The 7,665-nt window shown below is 32.1% G+C and overlaps 1 long non-coding RNA gene across 1 annotated transcript; it reads left to right on the forward strand.

Moving 5' to 3' along the window:
- LOC147388696 (uncharacterized) lies at window positions 1-2,689 on the forward strand. The gene is made up of 3 exons (XR_015170806.1): window positions 1-2,014; window positions 2,107-2,515; window positions 2,613-2,689. It is a non-coding gene; the product is annotated as an uncharacterized LOC147388696 (long non-coding RNA).
- The last annotated feature ends 4,976 nt before the right edge of the window (window positions 2,690-7,665 follow it).

Genomic DNA, 7,665 nt, shown 5'->3' on the forward strand with positions numbered 1-7,665 from the left:
GTCAAGTCCCATGGATTACTACTTCATATTTTTCAACCGATTAAGCAGATAATTTGCCATTATCTGAAAACACTTGCTTAAGCTAAATTCAATTTGTGTAGAGAGGTTGTCTCATCTCTGGTGATAAAGAAAACTAACTTGGATTAGACCCACAGATCATTGATATCTAATCTCTAGTTTTAATTATCTGGACAAAAAAAATTTGTCGATTAATGTCACAAAGATGGGCAGCAAGCTTTCAGAAGTATAGATATCTTCTACCAACCTTCCTTTTGTATTGGAACAGAAAAAAAGACAAAAAATGCAAAACATCCAACTGTAGGTCTTGTCCTGCCCCTATCATACAAGTTTTGGTGGTCCACAAAAACTCTCTGAATTCCTTCATTTGCTGCCAACAGCTAAATTTAGTCCCCAACAATTTCCACCTACAACAACTTTGGTACAAACAAAACAAGAATTCCACCTCATAATCTTTAACTACGGAAAAAAGAAACCGAAACACTTTTCATATTGATCTAATTAACTTCTAGACCATGGGAATTATGTGGAGATACATTGATGCTGTCCAGGAAGAATGAGATGTTGTCCAATATGTATTTGCTCTACAGACTTCATTTTCCCCTTTAGGATGCCGGCTTAGAAATATCTCATTTTGGACATGCATTACCTTCATAGCAGATGCTTCTCAATTTGTTCATCATGCTTCATTTTGGCCTTTAAGATGCTAGTGCCAATGGATGATACATTGGAAAAGATTAAACAAAGCATTTTCTATTTTATGCAACAAAATGGCTGGACAATTTGGTAGATAGTAGATTCCAAGAAGTTGTCATCCTAGAATAGAAAAGGGTTATGATTTCAGTGTTTAGATCCAAAGGTGCTTTATGACTCGCCATTTGGCGGTTCACAGTAGAGCAAAGTGGGTTTTGCGTTTCTTGGTAAGATTATTTGTAAGAATGGGTATCGCAAAACTTGATTTTCAAGATTATCGTTAGAATAGGAATTCTGAATTGGTTTTTTGTGACTACTTCATAGGAGCCAATAACTTGATTTTCAAGGTTTATGCAGAGCATTTTGTGTGGAATTAGGCACAAGGTGGATTAGAACAAGTCAATGCATTTTTAATTTTCTCCTTCTCCTTATCCTTCGAGGAGATTAAAGTCCCAGGTTAAGGGGACATTAAAAGTCAGATTTCTAATAACTTGCGAGTGCTTTAGCTGTGAAATTATTGTTAGTTGAACATGTGCATTCTGATACTTATTAGTGTGGAAGGCCTCTGTATAGAATATTTTATTGAAATTCTTACAATTGAACTTATAGAACTACTTTGAACTTATAGAGTTTTATTTGATATTTTCTTTTATGTTGAATTTTGTGAAAGCTCTCAAATCATCATCATCATTCATTGTACCTGTCTATGACAGCATGGGCCTGTTCGGAAGTGAAGAGTTAGGGATGAAAGTTAGCATTTGTGATAATTTTTTAAGAAATCTTTCATATCATGAATGCTTCTGTTTTCTCATTTATGACTCATGTGAGAATATTGAACCTTATATTGACTCAACTTAACAACTTGACAAATTTTTCTCTTTAATGCTAGTCCTTGTATGGGGTGTTAGTGAATCTAACTTGTTTTAGTAGTAAACAAAGCATAACTTGTTGTATATGCTTTTCCACAATTAGTACATAAAACATAATTATCTAGATAAATAATTCATTTTTCTATTACACTTTTCATTTGCAGATGGAACCTAGACAAAGTTCATCAGGTGAGAGGACAAAGTCGAAGAGAAAAAGAGGCCACACTCGATGCCTTTCATTACAGAATCTAAAGCCAGGAGAAATGTTTGAAATAGTGCGAGATAGCCATGGACAGCCTGTGGGGAAGCATGTGGCTAAGCTCCAAAGATAATTGGGTATATTGGCCCGCGATGGTCATATGTTTCCCCTTGACATCCTTGATTGGTATGCAATGCCAGAATCAATGAAGGAAAATGCATGGCAGATAACATTGGTATAAATTAATTATAATATAATATTAGATAATTTATGAGTTTAGTATTGAACAATTTTGACTCTATAATTTTCAATTGATTTTTGATACAGGCCAAATTTGATATCCCGCCCACGCTTAAACAAGTTGTGTTACAATCTATCGACAAGAAGTAGAGGGATCATAAATGTAAGTTGAAAATCAAATTCTATAATAAATACAAAGATGATGCAATCCGATGTGCCGATCGTCCATCCTATATTTTGGAGGCTCAATGGTATTCTCTCGTAGTCTTTTGGAATTCGAAGGAGGGGCAAGTACATTTTGTATTTGAAAGTTATACATATTGAGTTATGAAAAGTTGCAAACAAATGATAAGGTACTCTATATCTCATACATTTAACTTCTCACAAATTATTTAATGTATAGTCTCGAAGTCATAGAAATAAGGCAAATCGTGCTCAACAGATAATGACCCATATGATTGGGACGAAAAGTATAGTTTGTATTAGATATGATGAGGTATATATATCTTTATTATGTTGTCTATCAATTCCGTGCCCAATTATTTATATTATAAACTAATCTTGTTGTCATTGTCTTAATGTAATGCACATAGAAATTAAAGAGTTCAACGAATACTAAGCCAAGTCGAGCAATCTTATTTCTCATGAAAACAAGCCCAATGATTTGGCCACAACGGAGAAGATTGTAAGTTTAATTTTAGATAATTTTCATCAAGCATTAATCAATTATGTTAATATCTGAATTTAAAGATACTAAGAATTTTTAAAATATTTTGTAGGATAAGATAAAAGAACTTTTGAGTTTATTACCAGAAGGCTCTTAAGATATTACAGGTCGAAATGATGTATTATCTCAGGTCTTGGGTCCTGATAGACATGGTCGTGTTCCTGGTGTCGGCCGGGGACTGACTCCTAGCAAATTATTTGTATCATATTCTAAAAATTCCTCTAGCGATTCTGCTGAGGTACATAGGTTGAAGAAGAAACTAGAGTCTTTGGAGCAACAACAGATTGTGAGAGATGTTGAGGTGGAGAGACTCAAGGAATTGATTATTACTCTAATGCGAAAGGTAGATTCTTACTGATAATAGAATATGTTGTGTTTTAAAATATTTTATTAATAAATAAATATTTATTGATATGATTAATTTGATTAATGTATATGAATTGTAGGTTAATGAGCAGCACAATTAACCCGACAATGATCAGTGTCCACAACAACAACCATGATAGATAGTTTTTATTTTTTGAGTGATAAACATGGATTTATAAGCATCAAACGTGGATTTATAAGCATTGACTCTTAATTCAATCGATTTATTATTTTGTTATACTTGTCTCTTAACTAATTTGATTTACTAAGTAATTGTATTTAATTGACAGGTTGTATAAAAATAGGTATGTAATTAGAAATAATTTTAAAATAAAAGAAATTAAAAAAAAAAAATCTTATTAGCGGTGGCCATTACCGCCACTATAGGCATTCAAAATTGTATTTATAGCTACGGTAAAAAACTAATTAGCGGCGGTTTTTAACCACCACCATAGATCTCACTCATATCTATAGCGACGGTAATACACTATTAGCGACGGTTTATGATCGTCACTATAGGACTCACTCATATCTATAGCGACGGTAATATTAGCGGCAGTTTTTGACCGCCACTATAGGGCTCCATATGGCCTTTACCTACACCACCTATAGTGGCTTTACACGTGGCCATCACTATTAATAATAGCGGCGGTTTTTGACCCCCCGCTAAAAACCTAAAATTTTGTAGTGATGGATATGTGAATGGTTGAATCTGAAAACGTTTATGACATCTAAAATTTGACGGATAGCATAAAGATTTTATTATATTATCAAATATCTCGGATATCTTATTCAAATCATATATAAAATAGAGTAGCTTCAGGTTTAGTGGGGTGAAAGAGAAAAACAAAAAACAAAAAATTTGGAAAGGTACTATTAGAAAAGGGAAAAAGAAGAAAGCATCATAAAAATTTGTGGATGTTATTTAGGAAGGGATAGAAGAAAAAAGACAAGAAAGTTGAGGTTATTCTTGGGAAGGGTAAGAAGTGACAAAACAAAAGAAGGAGGGATAATTTCCTTGAGATACGTTGTTTATGGTATAAATCTTAAAACATAAAGTGGGACCTACGGTTATGTATATATATATATATATATATATATATATATATATATATATATATATATATATATATTATAATTTAAAAATATATTATATATTTAACCATATTCAAATAAGATACTAATGGTGGGATATTTTAAAACTCCGACTAACCCCACTTAGTAAGGATTCCACCTTTAATAAGGGTCCATAAGCTCACCTTGTGACATCCAAAAACATGATCAGATGCTTCAAGGCTGTAACGACAAAATTAGATGAACTCCATATATATATATATATATATATATATATATATATATATATATATATATATATATTGAAAAACTCTTATTTTTCACTATTAAATTTTATTTTTAAGTTTGGGAGTTAGGTGGAAGATCAGTAGCCATCCAATTTCAAAATGTTGGATTGAGCTCAAAAAAAGAAATTGATTTTAATATCTTTGGATTTGAGTTTTTTGATGAAATTTAGAGGGTTGTGGTTCTGGATTATGGAAGCCTTTAATTTTAATTTTCACTGTTATTTTTAGTTTTAAATTTAGAAATACAGAAGCCATCAATTTTAAATACCTACGATCAAGCAGCAATTGACTTTGGATATTCAAAAGAGAATCCTGAGTAAGTGCTCAAACCATACTCACCACCTTGCAATATACTATTTATATGAAAACGCCAAAGACTTCACGGGGACATTAACAACCTCCACAACCTTGGGTTCTTCATAAATGCACCTGAAAAATATTTCATTATTTTGTCTTTTGGGGTGTGTTTGATTGCAAGGCAAACACTGCCCAATAATTTACCATGTTTGCCAACAAAGTAAATTAAAAACATGGGAAAAAAGACTTGCCTTGGCCATCAGATTTGCCGCTTCAGGTGAAAAATCTCTCACCCCTCCCTCCTAGGAAAACGATTTGCCACATGAGACCAAAACTTGGATCTCATTAATGCCCTCCACTTTTGCTTTTAAACTTAGTATAATCAAGGTCATTTTGGTAAAATCAATAAAATTGCGACCCATGACTCTATAATCAAGGTGGTTATATTAGTCCAGACTCTAGAGGTCAATATTCATGTTTTATCATGTCCCATCAACATACTAAAAGAGTTACAGGACCGGTGTGGAAGTAGGCCAACATTTCTATGAGCAAATAGGAGGTTTCTAAGTCGATGCCCATGTACTTGTCACTTCTTGGGTTGTAACTGCTATCTTATTAGGTTTATCCACTATAGCTGTTCGGAATTCACAAACCATTCCCCTTGATGGTTAGAATTTCTTCAATTGTGTCCTTGAATTTATTCAAGAAAACTACAAAAATATCCTTTTTTACTATATAATATTAAAAAACCCTTTAATCAATATTTTAAATTACGATCAAGACGTTTTGATACATGTGCTTTTGCATATACTACATTTTTTGCGCACTAGTGGAGTCAGTTAAGCCGAACTGAAGTTTCATTCCGTACCGGTGAGTCTAGTTCTCAGGGAGAGAGGCCAAGAGCAAAAGATATATCTATCCAGCCAGATAGCTTCTAGTTTAATTAAAAGAAAAAAGATCCTAAACAAAAAAAAAAAAAAAAAAAGTAGAAGGTAGTAGTTTTAGTTTAATTAAAATAATAAAAAAATAATTTTATTTTTAGAATTTTTTAAATGTTATTTTTTTGTATTTATTTTTAGCATTTTTTAATTTAGGCAACAAACCTAAATTAAAAAATATCTAATATATGATATCAATATAATGTCATTTAAAATCACAGATTAATTTATTTTTAGCATTTTTAAATGTAAAATTTCATATATTAAATGATAAAATAACATTTAAAAAATGCTAAAAATAAAATTAATCTAGTTTTCCGCATGATATTCCATGATGTGCTCAAACAGTGGAAAATGATTTGCTTGGCAAATAAGTTGCCAGGTAAATATTTTCCCTATAAACAAACACGCCCTTAGTGTAAAAAGCACCGGTCTCTTAGTCACTCCATTTATAAATTACTTTTTTGAGATTACAAAAATGCCATTGCACAATGGCCAAGATACCCGTATCATTTTTTCTTTCATTCTTGCATTAAAAGACATTAATAAATACTTTGTAGGAGTATTTTTGGAAAATCAAATGTTGTGGAGGTTGCTAAAGTCCCCATGATGTCCAATTAGTGTTCCCTTATATATATATATATGAACGTGATAATGGGATATCTAAAACTGACAACTATTTTTACACAACCACTCGACTGCCATCCATTTTTTTCAATGTTTTCTACAACACTACTAGATGCCGTTGGATCTTGTAAAATGGATGGCATCTGAGAGATGTAAAAATAATTGTCATTTGTAAATGTCCCCCGAACGCAACATATATATATATATATATATATATATATATATATATATATATATATATATATATATATATATATATGTATGTATAAGGGAATGCTAACGTCTGAGACCTCATGGGTATGTTAGCATTCCCCACCACATTTGTTTTCCAATAATACAACCTACAATGGTTTGTTACATTGCAGGGCTTTAGCACACTGATCAACAATCTCTGCTTTCCTAACTCTTGCTCAAGCTCTGACCGATCAAGGATGTATATAAAACACATGGATACTCCCTACAATGTAAGATCTTCAAGATTTGAATGCCCATCCACGGCTGCAAATATTTACTGAATGTGGAAGAATCATTTAGGCAGATAGTCTCTTCCTGTTGTAACTTGTATATGATGATGTTTTTATATGGTGTGTGTGCGGCTAGTTTGTGGGACTTTGTAACGAAATATATATTCTTTAGGCATAATAAAATCTCATAACGGGGCATGACGACTGTCACAAAATATCTCAAGGAAACACATCTATGTCTATGACATCAATGCGGAGAAAATCATTGTGAAAAACAATGTCCCCCAGGATTTTCCTTTATATATACCAATCGTCATTAAGGACTTGAAAATAGTGTTGGGGGGAGGAGGATTATATAGCTAACCCAAATATTATTTTAATCCACACATTTTTAAATATATGCTGCTACCATTAAATTTCTCTTGAAATCAATTATTTTTATTTTTATTTTTTGAAATGGAGAGAAGAGAAGAGAAAATAAATGAGTTTCACTCCATTTCTCTTGTTTGGATTGTCAAGTTGGGAGAAAAGAGAAAAAAATGTGAGTTTTCTTTCTCTTCAAAAATGGAGAGATTCGCGAGAAGTAGAGATAAGCCTCTTTAAAATATTTTATAATTCCAACTCTAATCCTAGATCTCTTTCAAGACATTTCAAAATTTTAAAACTATTTCAATTTCTCTCTTATCAAACCAAACATGGTGGAGAGAAATTGAGTTTCTCTTCTCGTCTCTTTTCTCCACTTCTCTCAATCCAAATAAGTGTAAAATGCAACATCATTGTAACATCCAACCTTACAATAGATTCTTTTATTATATAAGAGAGATTCTATTAGCACATCATCTTTTACTTACAACGCATCAATCATA

This window comes from Akebia trifoliata, chromosome 12 (genome assembly GCF_017979445.1).
Source record: "Akebia trifoliata isolate Shusen 1 chromosome 12, ASM1797944v1, whole genome shotgun sequence".
Taxonomy (NCBI): Eukaryota; Viridiplantae; Streptophyta; class Magnoliopsida; order Ranunculales; family Lardizabalaceae; genus Akebia; species Akebia trifoliata.